This window comes from Hesperophylax consimilis, chromosome 17, assembly GCF_061612785.1.
Source record: "Hesperophylax consimilis isolate HC1 chromosome 17, BYU_Hcon_1.0, whole genome shotgun sequence".
Taxonomy (NCBI): Eukaryota; Metazoa; Arthropoda; class Insecta; order Trichoptera; family Limnephilidae; genus Hesperophylax; species Hesperophylax consimilis.
In genome coordinates, this window is record NC_142852.1 from 13,776,133 (window position 1) to 13,793,672 (window position 17,540).

At 34.0% G+C, this 17,540-nt stretch overlaps 1 long non-coding RNA gene across 1 annotated transcript; it reads right to left on the reverse strand.

Annotated features, from left to right (window-relative positions):
* Positions 1-7,068: 7,068 nt before the first annotated feature.
* On the reverse strand, positions 7,069-15,572 carry LOC149416044 (uncharacterized). Its single transcript, XR_016303628.1, has 3 exons — positions 15,412-15,572; positions 8,623-8,794; positions 7,069-8,362 (listed from the first exon to the last, which is right to left on the reverse strand). It is a non-coding gene; the product is annotated as an uncharacterized LOC149416044 (long non-coding RNA).
* Positions 15,573-17,540: the final 1,968 nt, after the last annotated feature.

The window sequence follows — 17,540 nt, forward strand, 5'->3', positions numbered from 1 at the left end:
GGTACAGGTACATTTGGGAATAAATTTACAACATCGAAAGAAACTAATTTACAGTTATTGGGTAGAGACAAATCTTTTAAATTATTGACTAATTCATAAGAATTCTTAATTGTATACACAGGGGAAAATACATTTGAATTATTAAATAAGTGAGTCACAAAGGAAGCTAATTTGTAATTTGGGGAATTACAGCATGATACTACAGGTCTAATGGGGCTATTAGTTTTGTGGATTTTTAAGAATCCATATAGTCTTGGGATTTTTGGGTTTTTCGTGAGGAATTTGACATTATCATATGACAGATCTTGAAAAACTGGGGATTTACAAACTTTTAATGCGTTTTTGATGTGTTGTTGAAACTTATTAGTAGGGTCAGTTCGTAGAGTTTCGAAATTGTCATTACTGATGAAGTTGTGCACTTTAGAGTTGTATTCCGAACGGTTCATTATTATTATTGTATTGCCTTTGTCGGCTTTTGTTAACACTAAATTTTCATTTGTTAACTTTTTACGAATATTGTTTGCTTGTTGATTATCTGGATAAAACTTTGGAATATATTTAGGGATTAAATCTTGAAGAATTTCAGCACTCTTATATTGGTATGTAGTTGGAAAGAATTGTAAGGCTGTCTGCATGTCCACTGCTACATTTTCAATCGCACTGTTAACATTATTTTTAGTATAGTGAAGGTTGTGTTTTAAACCTTTTGAGAGTAATGTAATCTCTTTTGGGGTAAACTGTACAGAAGATAAATTTTGTACCCGATCATAAAATGTATGTTGTGAAGATGGTGGTTGGTTATCACTAGTTTTAGAATTACAGAGATTTTTTAGTTTTTTTTCCAGGATTAAACGTTTTTTGAATGATTCTATTGAAACATAATTCCTAATTTTATCGTCAAAGAGATCCCATTCAACTGGGTGGAGATTATGCACTAATTCAATATGTAAAATTTTGACTTTTAATTTAATGTTATTTCTTTGTTTATATGCATTAAAAAAATCTTCTTTTAACCACGCCATTTTAGCTTTATGAATTGAAGAGGACACTGGTAAATTATTGTTAAAACTTGAAGTCAAATAATGGTTGAACACTTTCATTTTAATACACTGTTTATAAAAGTTGATATTGATACACATAATTCTGTATTTAATTGAATATTTTTTATACATTATTGCTTGTTTGGCCGTACTCGCCGATATTAATTTTTCACTTGTAGCAATTTTATGATCGGGTACAAAATTTATCTTCTGTACAGTTTACCCCAAAAGAGATTACATTACTCTCAAAAGGTTTAAAACACAACCTTCACTATACTAAAAATAATGTTAACAGTGCGATTGAAAATGTAGCAGTGGACATGCAGACAGCCTTACAATTCTTTCCAACTACATACCAATATAAGAGTGCTGAAATTCTTCAAGATTTAATCCCTAAATATATTCCAAAGTTTTATCCAGATAATCAACAAGCAAACAATATTCGTAAAAAGTTAACTAATGAAAATTTAGTGTTAACAAAAGCCGACAAAGGCAATACAATAATAATAATGAACCGTTCGGAATACAACTCTAAAGTGCACAACTTCATCAGTAATGACAATTTCGAAACTCTACGAACTGACCCTACTAATAAGTTTCAACAACACATCAAAAACGCATTAAAAGTTTGTAAATCCCCAGTTTTTCAAGATCTGTCATATGATAATGTCAAATTCCTCACGAAAAACCCAAAAATCCCAAGACTATATGGATTCTTAAAAATCCACAAAACTAATAGCCCCATTAGACCTGTAGTATCATGCTGTAATTCCCCAAATTACAAATTAGCTTCCTTTGTGACTCACTTATTTAATAATTCAAATGTATTTTCCCCTGTGTATACAATTAAGAATTCTTATGAATTAGTCAATAATTTAAAAGATTTGTCTCTACCCAATAACTGTAAATTAGTTTCTTTCGATGTTGTAAATTTATTCCCAAATGTACCTGTACCCGAATGTAGAACTATACTGTCTAATTTATTAACAAATTCAAACCTACCAAAAGATCTTTCTGACGATCTTGCCCGAATGTTTAACATCTGTCTTAACCAAAACTACTTTAAATTTAATGACGCTATAGTCCAACAAAAATACGGACTACCCATGGGTCTTCCTACGAGTCCTCTATTTGCTGACATCTTCATGGATAACTTGGAAAAAAATATTTTTAGTTCTAACTCACTTCTTTTAAATAACGTTTTTATGTGGAAACGTTATGTTGATGACATTTTTTGCATATGGAAAGGTACAGAACGTCAACTTAATTCCTTCTTGTCCCTCCTTAATTCGTTCCATAAAAATATTCAGTTTACAGTAGAAATAGGTACTAATTACAGTTTAAATTTTCTAGACCTATCCCTTTCCATTATTAATAATAAATTTAATTTTAATATTTATAGAAAACCTACTTTTACCGATACAGTCATTCATAGTACTTCTAACCATCCCATTTCCCATAAACATTCTGCCTTCCATTCTATGGTCCACAGACTTGTCACTATTCCGCTATCTAAAGTTGACTTCAATATTGAACTCTCTATAATCAAATCTATCGCCATAAATAACGGATATACCCATACCTTAATTGATAAAATCCTTGCAAAAAAACAACGACTCATATTTTGTAATAAATTCCTGTACAATAGTATCCCCAACATCGCAGTAAACAAAAACCATGGTTGGCGTAGAATTTTATACATTAATAATTTCTCGTCCTCATGTGTTTTAAAATTTCCAACAGAAATTAAAGCCGCTTTTTATACCAATAATAACCTAGGTAAACTTTTAATTAACTCAAAAGATAAAGAAAATAATTTAAGCCATTCTGGCATCTATAAACTTAAATGTAACGACTGCGAAGCATTTTACATTGGTAAAACTGCAAGAAATGTTCAAACGCGGGTAGTTGAGCACTTGAGATGCTTAAACAACATAGGTTTTTCGGAATTTGCAACAAATTTAATAGATAAAGATCACTCATTTGATAAGCCTTCAGGTGTAGAAGTATTACATAGAAACGGGATAGGTCTACGCCTCAACAATTTAGAAGCACTCGAGATAAAAAAATCCCTTAAAGTCAATAAAATCAATTTACTAAATAAACAATTAGATTTAACAAACAGCCCCATTTTAAATATATTTCCATTTCCTGCACCTATGTTTACCCCCTCTCTCCTACCTAAGTCTTCCACCCCCACCAAAGTTGATGTTCTCTCTCCCTCTTCCAGCTTAACTATAAGTACCCATACACCTCTGTAATTAATTTAATATGTTTTTATTAACCCTGATGAAGGTTCGGGCTGAACTGAAACCGGTTGGTTATAAATATATACAATAAAGTGGTATTTAAACAAAGTTATTTTATTTTAATTATTATAATTATGTATACCCACAAAGTGTTTGCTACAAGTGATAAATCAATTTATTAAACTTGGAGATAAATTTTATGAATTATTAATTTAATATCATTGCTATTTATCGGACACACTCTTCTGCTATAACCACGTACATAGAAGAATTAAAAAAATATTACAACATCATAGAAACAAAAAAACAATACTCATCGGAGATATTAACGTAAATATCGCTAATGACTACTCCTCTAACGATAAAGATAACTATTTAAATATGTTAGCAGAATTAAATTACATTTCATGTATAAATTCATACACCAGAAACATTATCGGACAACGACCATCTTGTATCGATCACATATTCACAAACACCAAAGATATACAAAATATATCATCTGCGGTAATTAAAACAACTGTAACGGATCATTTTGCATGTATATTTAAATATGACTACAAACATCAAAACCTCCCATTACCAACCACAACGGCCGTTAATAATACTGATAAATACAACTATAATATTAATATAAATTCTCTCACTAAAATATTAAGTAACGAAAAAGAATGGCAAGAAATATATCAATGTAACGATGTAGAAGAATGCTGCAAAATATTTGATAAAAAACTGAGTTTTCACATAAATGCTTGTAGAAATATTACATCTAACAAAACATCTTCAAAACTAAAGCCAATCAAACCATGGATAACTCATGGATTAATCATCTCAATTAGACACAAAGAAACACTCTACAAACAATATACAAAACAACCGGAAAATATAACATTACAAAAACATTTCAAAGCTTATAAAAAAAACTTACATATCTAATAAAAAACACAAAGGATGACTACTACAAACAAAAACTTGAATTATCTGGAAATGACAGTAAAAGGATTTGCTCCATCATAAATGAAATTGTCGATAAAAAACATTTAAAAAATAAAACAATCAACAGTGTAAACCATAATGATTCAAAAATCTGCTGTAAAGATAAACCTCTAGAAGCCGCAAATGTATTTAACAATTTTTTTGCTAATGTAGGAAAAAACCTCGCTAAAAAAATCCAATAAGGCCTTACCCCAAATGACCCAAATACTACAGTAAATAATGAGCATAAATTTGAATTATTTCAACCGACAACACCAGAAGAAATTGAACAAATTATTTCAGGTATGAAAGGAGGTTCTGCCCCTGGTTTTGATGGGGTCACAATACAAACACTGAAATGTATAAAATCACAAGTATCAAAACCATTAACTCATATAATCAATACAAGTTTTCAAAGCGGAGTTTTTCCATCCATGTACAAACAATCTGTAATTATACCAATATTTAAAACCGGCAATCCGGAAGAACCAACCAATTACCGCCCTATTTCCTTACTATCAAACATTGCAAAAATATTTGAAAAAATTGCCAAAAAAAGAATAACTCAGTTCATAAAGATTAATAATATAATTCACGAAAACCAGTTTGGATTCATGGAAAACAAAAGCACAAAAGACGCCATTGCTAAATTATCTAGTACCATACAAGACGCTTTAGACAAATCTTTAAAATGTGTTGGTATTTTTGTTGATCTCCAAAAAGCCTTCGACAGCATATCTCATGTCAAACTAATACAAAAATTAAAGATCGTGGGTTTTAATGACACAGCATTAAGTTGGCTAAAAAGTTATCTTCACCAAAGAACACAAGTAGTAAAAATTAATCACGCATCTAGTCTACCACTCACAAGTGATTTTGGGATACCACAAGGTACTGTTTTGGGTCCATTACTTTTTTATCATGTACGTAAACGACATTTTTAAACAAAACCTCAGTGGAACAGTTATATCTTACGCAGATGATACAATTATCATAATTAAGGGTAATGACTGGAAAATTGTAAATGAAAATGCAAATAATGACATCCAAATCCTAAAAAACTGGTTCGATACAAACCTACTTACAATTAACGCAAAAAAAACAGTTTATATACCATTCACAATAAATAAATTCAAAACTTACCCCAACATTCATATAATAATACACAACAAAAAATGTAACAAAGATGTTTGTAATAAATCATGTACCATACTAAACCAAACAACTGAAGTAAAGTACCTCGGTGTAATTGTAGACCAACATATCAAATGGAACAGACACATATGTGAACTTGTCAAGCGCATTAGAAAATGTATCTATATATTCATTAGATTAAGAAATGTTCTCAAGCTAAACAACCTGAAAAAAGTCTATTACGCACTAGTCCAATCATTACTTCAGTATGGAATCATTGGGTGGGGAGGTGCATATGAAAAAATTTTAAGCTCTGTAAAAGTGGTACAAAAACTAATTATCAAAGTAATTTTGAAAAAAAAACCAACATTCTCTTCAGCATCACTGTTCAAAATTTTCGAAGCACCAACAATTGAAGACCTCTATAAAAAAGATGCAATATTACAAATATATAAAGAAACTGTAATAAAAAAACTTAAATTTAACTCATCCTTAAGGCATAATTTTAACATCCAAATTCCTCTATTTTCAACACAACAAATGCACAATAATTACATTTACAAAGGAATAAGATATTTTAATAGTCTTCCCGAAGAAGTGAAAAAAATACCAGATTTTATTTTATTCAAAAAGAAGGTCAAATTTATCTTTAAAAAAATTAATATCACCTATCAAATGTTATAACTTCAATTCATGTTACAACCAAAATTAACGTCACAATCCTCTTTTAAGTTCATATTTATTGTACCGTATTTATGTTAATTAGTGATATAAACATGAAATAATTGTCAAATAACTCCTACGCCAAGCTCAAGAGCTAGCACTCTTCATTGGAGTAGAAATTCAATAACTTATGTTTTTCACTATTACCTATGATCATCTAATTTTATGTAAAATGTAACAATGTTAATAAAAAATAAAAAAAAATAAAAAAAGATAAACATTGAAATTGAAATTTAAATCTCCAATGGAATTCACACATTGAAGAAATTACAAATAAAATCGCCAGGTACATATAATCCGTAATATCCTCAACACAAACGACATTAAAAAAGTCTACGCCTTGTGTCATCCTATTATAGATGAATTATCCTGAAACGCTGTGAAAACATTAATCGCTAATCTCCCAACCATTTTCGGAATTCCCCAAGGAACTGGCCTTGGCCCTACACTGTTTATCTCCTTCGTTAATGATTTGTGAACCTAATAAATGATAACTAGTTGGGGTCTGCCTTGAGCACTCACAAAGAGCGGCTCAACATAACCTCAAAAGCAGTACTAAAGATAATTCTAAAAGTTCTAGTAGGAACTCCGATAGAAGAAATATTTAAAGTCTACAATGAACAAGAACTATATTCAAAAAATATTTCGTTTGAAATGAAAAAAAAATGATATCTAAAAACTCCTCTGCCCAACATAAATACTCAACCAGAGCAACAAGCCAAAATATACTGGTTTCTCCCAGTTTGAATACATCTTTTGAACAGAGAAATATTAAATTATTTGATATGAAATTATATAATTCTCGACTAAATCTAACAAAAAAATAACGGAAATGATCATACTTAAAACAAAAGTAAAAACATGGCTGATAGAACAAAAGTGATATTCAACTCAACGATCTAAAAACAATTTGAAACTAAATGAAAAAGTTTAAAACTACAGGCCGCCTCAGAACAGGAATAAAAAACAGGATACAAAAATAAAGTGAAATTAAGTTAAATAAAATGAAGTACAGGAACAGATGATGAATTACAGAAACAGGTGACACGAAGATGAAGACTCTGCAGCAAGAATCCTAGGTGGTGAGGAAACTGGACCAGCAGCTTCCTGCTTCCAGCTAACTGCTGCAGCGAGAGAGTGCACCGCGTTGACACAGTATCCTCACATAGATAACAGACCTTGGCAGCACCACTGAGACGTTCGTCAAGTCCATCATTCATCTCCATGTTATCTTGTTCGTGGTGATTGTGTTAGATTCACGTTTCACTTAAACACAGAGGGATGCGCGGGGAGCAAGTTCGGCAGTTTCCGTAATTTGACGAACGAATGCAGCGCGACAACTGTTGCCAAAGAAACGCAGTACAGCAGGAGTGCACAGGCTTTTAAAAAGGAGGGCCGGATACGAAGAAATCAAAACTCGTCATTAATATTATTGTTAAACTTAGTTTTATTATTTAAAACTGTGCCGTTATTTTTTTACGCATTCTTTAATAATATATTTTTACAATATTTAAATAACTGTAATTACCATTTAAGTCGTAATCTTGTACAAACTTAACTTAAATGGAAACACGTAAAATAATAATAAGAAAACAGTAAGTACATGAAAATGTTTTTCTTTAATATGAGTACATAATGATTGAGTGTTATAGGTTCAAGTTTTGATTTTAGTTTGCGTCGACACTAGAATAGAAGATAAAATTCAGTATCGGCTTTAAATTTACTTTCAGTCAGTCACTAATGATTTTTTCTTTGTATGAGTACGCATGTGTTTTATTAAGTTTGACTTCTGTGAAAAAGCAAAAGGGCAGTACGAACATGAAAATGGTTTTTCTTTAGTATGAGTAGACATATTGTGTGTTATTAAGCTTGACTTCTGTGAACATACATAGCTACAATAAGAACATGAAAATGGTTTTTCTTTTGTATGAGTTCGAATATGTGTTATTAAGTTTGACTTCCCTGGACATGAATAATCACAGAAGGAACATGAAAATGGTTTTTCTTTAGTATGAGTACGCATGTGTGTTATTAAGCTTGTCTTCTGTGAACACGCATAACTACAGTAAGGACATGAAAATGGTTTTTCTTTAGTATGTGTACGCATGTGCGTTATTAAGTTTGACTTGGAAGTAAGTTTTCGGTCACATTCAGTGCATGGGAAAGATTTTGAATTTTTTGTCCCTTGTGCTTTGCTTTTTTGTTGAACTGAATTCATATTATAAATTGGCTTTGCTGCTCCTAGAAGAGAAACAATATTTTTTTAAATTAATGCAGACATAGATAATATTAATTAAATACGATGAGAATTTGTAGCCGGTATGCTACTGCATTGTTAGAAAGAGCTTTGTAAAATATTATGTCTACTAATATAAATGAATACATGTTGTGACTGTGTACACCAAATACGCAAATATTTTAAAGCTACAATAACGTTTTCCATAAAAACGGATTACGTGAGTTCATGATTAAAAAAACACATCTAGGAAATTAGGTTTTACCCTCCGCCGTTTGGTGAATTCTTTCAGAATCTGTGTGATTCATTCCAATATCTGCATGCGATAATCCTCCTCCGTCCTTTTCTTGTATCCCTGGTTTCACCTTGATAGTGACTCTCTCTAGAATAGAATTCTCCGTTGTGTCTACAGTTCCAGAGCCCTATTCACCTGCAAACTGAGAGAATTTATCAAGCTTTACTTGGAATAAGTTTAGTTTCAGAGAGTGGGGCAGACACCACTAAGCAAACCTCCTGGCAGTCCTAGCACAGCAGTATCATAATAAATAGAAGTCAAGAATACACAAATGCGAATTTAAACCGTATTTTATTTTGTTGTAAGGAGGAATGTTGTGCAGGAAGTAACAGTAACAGAAAAACACCAGGAAAGTTTTGTTACCTTGAGAAAAGACAGGGAATCCCCGATATTTTATTATAACCTCATTTTGCCAAGTACTGTTTTTTTTTAATTTTTATTTTATGTAACACCTAACTTTTCGAATAAAAACGGAAAATGCTTGACTAAATGTTACGTTCACAAATGAGTCTACTACTAGAAATTAATGACTCTGCAAATCGAAATATAAGTTGCGTTCAGAACACAAAACTGGTTTAAGCTCAAGAAAAAATCTGCCCAAGATTCAACGATCTGAAATAATCGTTACACGAGGAACAAGTAAATGGTTTTCCTCGGAATTTTGCACCATATGGTGTGTAACTATAATTTAAATTCTACTCAAAATCATGTAAACGGTTTCCTTCGAAATGCGTAAGCAGATGAATCCGTATTTGGAATTTTAACACATCATTCAGAAGACAAAACTGCTTTTAACTTAAGATTGAATCTTTGTGCGACACTCCACACATGAACATGGTTTTCTCCGATGTTTGCACATGATCAGCTATCAGAATTTTAAACCTGCACAGCAACTGTAATTTTGTATTTTTCTGTGGGTTTTGTAATAATGCCTTAAAATGTATCTGGAACACCGTAAAAATAAAGAAATTTATTTTTATTTTTAACCAACCTCGCGGTCCGCAGGTTCTCTACTCCTGAAATTGCTACAAAGAGTTTTATTTAAGGGCGTACTAACCGTGTCCCACTTTTCTGCATATGAACCAAGTCAAATAACATCATAATATCTAATGTACGGTTCCTTGCCAAGAGCCAAGTCAGAAGTCATCAGAGAGAATTTCATAAGAGAATTTTTGTTATTTTTCTTTTAATTTCGTGTCAACTTGTCAAATATAAATAGTATAATTTGTTCAAGGGTTCGTTGACCATATTTATTTTGAAACATATCCACCTTTTTAATGTAAATACTACACAAGAGTCCCAACTGCTCCCAACCGTCTGGAGCCAGTGAGTGGAATCCCCAATTGTGGTATGTTGTGAGGCTGAATGTAGTGGTGAGCGGAAGGAGATAGGTTACTTGGCTATTCAGATCTGGTCACCAAACACAATTCTGAATAGTGGTCTAACACCAGAGCCCACACTGAGATTATCTTTCATTCTGGAACTTGCCGAATATGCTTCTTTAACTATATTATTTTATTATATATAAACCTTCCGGCAATAATTCTCAAGTGATAGTGAAAACCCTATCAAAGCCATAGCGTGGTTAAGAAGAACTAAGCGCACAAACAGACGCAGATAGTGACTATTTAGAGATTAGAGAACACACTTGTATTGTACAATGTACGTACATAGCCCACCCAATTATACTGATAGATAGTATATAATGTGTTTTATGAATTATTTTACGTATTCGTGTTTTGCGAACAGGAAAAAAAACAGTAAAATTTCGATCGCGTTGGCCTCGCTTATTATGAATATTTTTTAGATAAAACCTTTAGATTCACCTTAATTACTGTACGACACAACTTTTAACCTTCGGGGAGGTGGAAAATATTGCAATAAAAATTTCAATTACGTAAAACTAAAATTAGTTTTCGTTTTGTGAAACGAGACCGTCCATTTTCAAACTTTTATTTGTTTATTGTCAAATGTCATTTTGTTTTGTTGGTATTTCTGTTACTATAGGACAAAACGAACGGCTAGAAGTAGCTAGAGACAATCGCGCGGGCGTTTTTTTTAATGTTAAAAAATTCCGTCAAATTAGTATTTACCTAATATGCATGCATTATGTGCGTTGTGATTGAAATTTATTAGCTGGATTTTATTTTTTTACGTTCAAATTTTATTTAAGTAAACTATATCTGCGATGTTGAGCGGCTACGCTAAGTTCGTAATACAAAAGAAAGTGCCCCTTTTATAGCGCCTGCTCGCGTCAAGGCAAGAAAAACATCCCAGTTTTCAAGTAGTTTAGCGGCTACGCTAGGTTTGTGTAACATGGTTTGTGATTCAAAAGAAAAAGTCCCCTTAATACCGCCTGCTCGCGTCAGGGCAAGAAAAACATCCCAGTTTTCAATTAGTTTAGCGGCTACGCTAGGTTTGTGTAACATGGTTTGTGATTCAAAAGAAAGTGTCCCCTTTATACCGCCTACTCGCGTCAGGGCAAGAAAAACATCCCAGTTTTCAAATAGTTTAGCGGCTACGCTAGGTTTATATATATATATATATATATATATATATATATATATATATATATTTATCCCCTCTCGTACTATGTTGATCTCGCGCGACGGTACGCCAGGTATATGTTGATCCGTTTGCATTTGTTGATCCACCCCGGATATGTTGATCCACTACCCAAGCTGGCATACATATGTAAATCCCTACAGATCAACTTGTGTCATCGAGATTTTGCTGTAAGCCACGCCCATTTTTCGGTCGCATATACATTTTACACGATTTATTTTGTTGATCTATATATTTCTGACAAACTTGACCGCTTGCATGTGTTGTAACTTGTAACCGCCAATTTCGCGCGCGTTGTGGTACTTTTTAGATTCCGTTAGAACATCCATATTCTATGAAAATGACTCTGTACTTAAAGAGGATAGACTGCCTCACGCGTATTTATATTGAAATGGAACTTTCAAAAACGTCAAATCCATGCTTAAAAAATCTTTTGAACTTGATTAAACAAAAATGTAATTTTAATGCATCATTTACTACGTTTCGTGACTTAGCAGGGGTGCCCGGGTTCATGGGGTGAGATTTGTCTAAGTCATTTTATAAGAGAAATTTTGAACATTGATTGAATAAAATTTTATTTTAATGTATCTTTTACCATCTCTCCCGACGTAAGTTTCTTGTAATGATTAAGTTGAAACAAAGCGTAATATCCATAATATGTGCCTATTAAAATTGCGGTGATTAGATTGGTGAGAATTTAATTTTTCAAATTTTAAATTGAAATTGCTGAAAAATTTATTCCAATTTGTTTTTTTACTAAACATGGCTAAAGTCATTTCAAGCACCGATTCCAACCAACGATGTTTTAGTATATGTTCGTCAATCAACAGGAGCCATAATGTCTGTACATCAGAGCCCTCGAGAATTATTACAATTATGTGTACCGCCGCCCGGGAGCCATTTATTAGATAACCAATACACCTACCATTAGTCACCGCCAACGTTTTAGCGAGATAGTTGTTTATTTTTTGTATTTTTTTACATCGTCTCCACACAGGAGGCCCTAAGGAAAATCGTAACCCTCAAGGCCTATGTCATCTTTGTGAATGCTGTGTTGGGGGTATTTTGAAAGAAAGGAAGGTCAGTGAGTTCTGGGAAGGAAATAGGTATGGATGGGTGGGTAGTATTCTGAGGGTCAGTGTGTTCGAGTGATAAACATAAGATTCCAACTCTCCTACTGCGTTGCAAGGCGATGCGTTGAAAGAGGATTAATCGATCCGGCCCACCACGCATTTGGTAGGCAAGCGCATCCGCCGCCAAGAACCGAACAAACCTCACCCCATAAACCCGGGCACTCCTGCTAAGTCACCAAACATATCAAACTACTTGAGGTGGCTCTCGACTAGCAATCCGTAGGTCGCGGGTCCAAATAAATTTTATTAAAATTAATTTGCACTATTTTACAATTAGTGTTTGGTTATATCTGAATAGCCAGGTACTCTCCCACCTTCCTCCTCGTCATCTCCTTTGAGGTCTCCTTTGAGGATGCCATAGTCTCACTGGCTCCAGACGGAAGTTTTTGTAAGTCTCCATATTCAAATTCGGCGGTATGATTTTTTTATGTGACACCTCTCACTAGAGCGCCCCTGTCTTTACACGTTAAATACATAGAAACTATGTCGCCAACCGGTTGGGCAGCGTTATGAGGCGGGTTAAGGTAGGGGCTGTAGGAATGAATTTATTAATGCGGGTCTTAAAAGGCCCGGATTATATTGATAGCTCGTTCCACATGCGAGCCGACTTACGATAAAACGAGTCGGAGAAACGACCCGTTCATATATGTATAGATAACATCAACTTAACTGTGAACGTGTATTCCGCTCGGTCCGTCGAGTATCAAGCACGTGCACGGTGCACCGGGGATCAATGCTGCTAGCTCCTTTTAACAGGCTCTAATAAAATATCTGTAGAATAGACACAGCATACGCACATTTTGTCATACATGATTTTACCGTACATATGCCTCAGGGATCTCATTTCTACAGTATTCAGTCTACTTTCAGCCTTCTTCTGCCAGTTCCATGCCTCACTTCCGTATATTAGGGTAGGTACCAGCACTCCATTGTGGACTGCTAGCTTCGCTTCTTTGGACAGTTTTTTGTTAGCTCCAACCTCGTCCAATCATCCATTAATTACCCATTATAACCAAGAACCCGGCCACCCCTACTAAGTCACGAAGCGTAATCAGGAGAGATGGTAATAGATGCAAGTTCAAAATTTCCCATATAACATTATGCCTTTTGCCGCCATTTTGGATTTTGATGGTCAAAAGGTATCCCTCAACCAGTCTCTTTCGATCCGGCCCGCCACGCAGTAGGTATTTTTTATGGATTTGATTTTTGCGAAAGTTTCGTTTCAATCTAAATACGCATACATTTCTTATAAACAATTCAAGCAACATATATTAGGGTAGGTACCAGCACTCCATTGTGGACTGCTAGCTTCGCTTCTTTGGACAGTTTTTAGTTAGCTCCAACCGCGTCCAATCATCCATTAATTACCCATTATAACCAAGAACCCGGCGTCCCCTACTAAGTCACGAAGCGTAATCAGGAGAGATGGTAAAAGATACAGGTTCAAAATTTCCTACATAACAATATTCCTTTTGCCGCCATTTTGGATTTTTATGGTCGAAAGGTATCCCTCAACCAGTTTATTTCGATCCGGCCCGCCACGCAGTAGATGGGAAAACGCATCCGCCGCCAGGACCTAGACAAACCTCACCCTATGAACCCGTGTACCCCTGCTAAGTTATGATTTTTTTATGGATTTGTTTTTGCGAAATTTTCGTTTCGATCTAAATACGCATACATTTCTTATAAACAATTCAAGCAACACACGTCATTTTGATTTGAAACGGTACCATTTCACAGTCATTTCATGCGATATTCGACTCTAGAGACTAATACTTTGAGTTCAATATCACAAAAGATTACGGAATCACATGAAACCTTGTGATGAACAGTCCACCGATTGCCCCTTGATTGGTTCATTTAGTAAAACCATATATAGGGACACAGATCAACTTTGTCTAATAACTTCTTACCTGTATCAACATACTACGGGAATAGATCAATATATATGAGATCAACATAAGTATGCCAATTTGGGTAGATCAACATAAATTATGCATCCGATTTCCATACAAATTTTGAAAATTTTACTAACAGTATATCAAATGGTTTTTCTGGCAAACTGGCAACATTGATAATTATTGTACCACTGTTGTCAATTCATTCAGATGTATTCCATAATAGCCAAGTTATATGGTGTTTAAGGTGGATCAACTTAGTCTAACAACTTCTTACTGGATCAACATAATACGGGAAGAGGACTATATATATTTATATATATATATTTTATATATATATATATTATATATATATATTTTGAGATATATATATATATATATATAATATATATCTCAAAAACCATGTTACACAAACCTAGCGTAGCCGCTAAACTATTTTAAAACTGGGATGTTTTTCTTGCCTTGACGCGAGCAGGCGGTATAAAAGGGACACTTTCTTTTGAATCACAAACCATGTTACACAAACCTAGCGTAGCCGCTAAACTAATTGAAAACTGGGATGTTTTTCTTGCATTGACGCGAGCAGGCGGTATAAAGGGGGCATTTTCTTTTTCATCATAAACCATGTTACAAAAACTTAGCGTAGCCGCTCAACATCGCAGAAATAGTTTACTTAAATAAAATTTGAACGTAAAAAAATAAAATCCAGCTAATAAAATTCAATCACAACGCACACAATGCATGCATATTAGGTAAATACTAATTTGACGGAATATTTAACATTAAAAAAAACGCCCGCGCGATTATGTTTCTAGCCACTTCTAGCCGTTCGTTTCGTCCTATAGTAACAGAAATACCAACAAAACAAAATGACATTTGACAGTAAAGTTTGAAAATGGACGGTCTCGTTTCACAAAACGAAAGCTAATTTTAATTTTACGTAATTGAAATTTTTATTGCAATATTTTCCACCTCCCCGAAGGTTAAAAGTTGTGTCGTACAGTAATTAAGGTGAATCTAAAGGTTTTATCTAAAAAATATTCATAATAAGCGAGGCCAGCGCGATCGAAATTTTACCAAAAAAACTTGTACTAAAAGTATCTAACACTCTCGTAATATAAATAATGACACGTCATCAGTATTTACAGGTAGTTAGTACTCACGGCCGGTTTCGTGTGTCGCTGCCACGGAGAAAGAGCGTTTGAATCAAATTTTAACTTATCTCTGTCTTATGTTCGGGTAATTCAAAATATACTGACGATTACAGCTTCAGGTGATAGTATATTTTTGTTTGCCAATTTTGACAGCTATCAGGAATTACTACGTATTCCAGAGACCCATTCAATAAAAGCGTAGACTTTTGAGGTTATAAATCCTATAAGCAAACTTAGCCGGTGTTGCCAGCGTATGAAATATCGCCGCTCCTTATTATTTTTTATCACGCCATTTAAGTACCTACTCTGCGACAAGTGACTAACTGCTAGCATTGACAAATCGGTAATTAATTAAGTTGGTTTTAAAAAACATAATCTTCTTCCTTTTGGAAAAAATAAACGCAAGCTAATAGGGGTATTTCAGCAATTAACCCGTATGTGCTCAACTTTATTTTTTTTTAATTTTTCTTATTATATGTCCATTTTAGTATTCGATTAAACTTTAATAATGATGTAGTGTACAATTTTTTGTTAAAATTTTATTTTTTTATAGAGAAATCGACCGCCCCAAAAATGGGGCGCTGGGCGCATTACCGAGCATAAAAAAAATGTTAGGTAGTTGAGAATAAAAATGGGATTATAGTATAAAATGAATGTATCAAAAAATATAATAATGACAAAATCTTAAAACTAAGCACAACATTCTATAAACTCTAAGTATGAAAATTGACAAAACAGTTTGTGTGACAACCAACATCACACTTCCTGCACTTCTTAGTCGTATTTTTGTGGCACTCGGCACAACGAATTTGTGTAAGAATTGATACTATCAAATGCTCTACACCATCCAGCCTGAGTCCATCTGGGACTATTCGTCTTTTGGTCGTTTGCTTCAGTGGTCTACCGATAGAACGTGCTGATGAATATCGACCAAGGTAAGTTCGGGTAACTTCTCGTATAAATGCCAGGTATTCTAAATATCCTTTTTGCCTGACCGGCTGGAGACAATTTGTAGAGCTGGTATGCATTGTTCATGGATACATTCAAAGGCCACATCAAAAGTTGCCAGTACCATTTTTTGCGATTGATACTTATCCTATAGCAACCGATGTTTTGGTCAAATCGATCCACTCCGCCCATTTACTTGTTATATTGTAAAAAGCACGACGGTTGTTGGATGGCATCTCTTTTCTTTTCACTGCTAGACCGTCGCTGAGCCGAGCCCAACGGGCTGACTCCTTCGCAGGTGGATGCTACAGTTACCACACTGTTGTCGTTGTATTGGACCAAGGAGATACCTGATATTTGATCAGTCAGTTGATAGTAACTGCCACGCGCTTGCTTTTTCATTTGTGCAGTATCTTTCAGAGGCGCCTTTTCAACACGATTCATACGAATGGTACCTGTAGCTTGATTGCCTGCTTTTTTGAGGTGGGTAAGCAGTCGGAGAGACATAAAAAAAATGTCCATGTAAACATGGACTTTTTTTCCTGCCGGTAACTTTGCAATAAGGTTAGTTACCACAGAATCTCCAACTCCTAACTCGGGATTAGTGTTTCCTGTACTCGCGCCTTGGTAAGGTTCAGCTTGTACAAGGTAACCAAGTCGTAAAGCCATGCATCAACTCTTGAACCCAAACCGTATTGGTTTGCCATGTATATGTTGTTTGGTGGTGTGGTGTCCATAATAAGGAATCATTGATTCGACGACACTCACTTCCGGAAATTGTGGAGAATATGCCATCCACTTCCACAAAAAAAAAAAAAAACAATTGCTACTTATATTTTTATTATATATAAAAAAGTAATTCTTCATGCATCCAAATTGTAACAACTGATAAGTATGTATAGTACTGTCAATTTGATAGTGCTCCCTCCCTAAACACGAGAATTTCTCAATTAGGGAGGTATTGTTACCACTAATATTATATATTATATATATTGTTAATTATGTATTATATGTATATTGGTTAATAAAACTTTTCATTCAGTATCTTCCACAATGGCCTGACCTTTGTGAACTTGTCCTCAGCATCTAAAACAGCATTGTCAAAAACATGAATGAAGCGCATGATTTGCTCAAATCTGGAACTGGAAATTGATTCAGCAACACCAGGGTGGTAAGTATCTGAGCCAGTA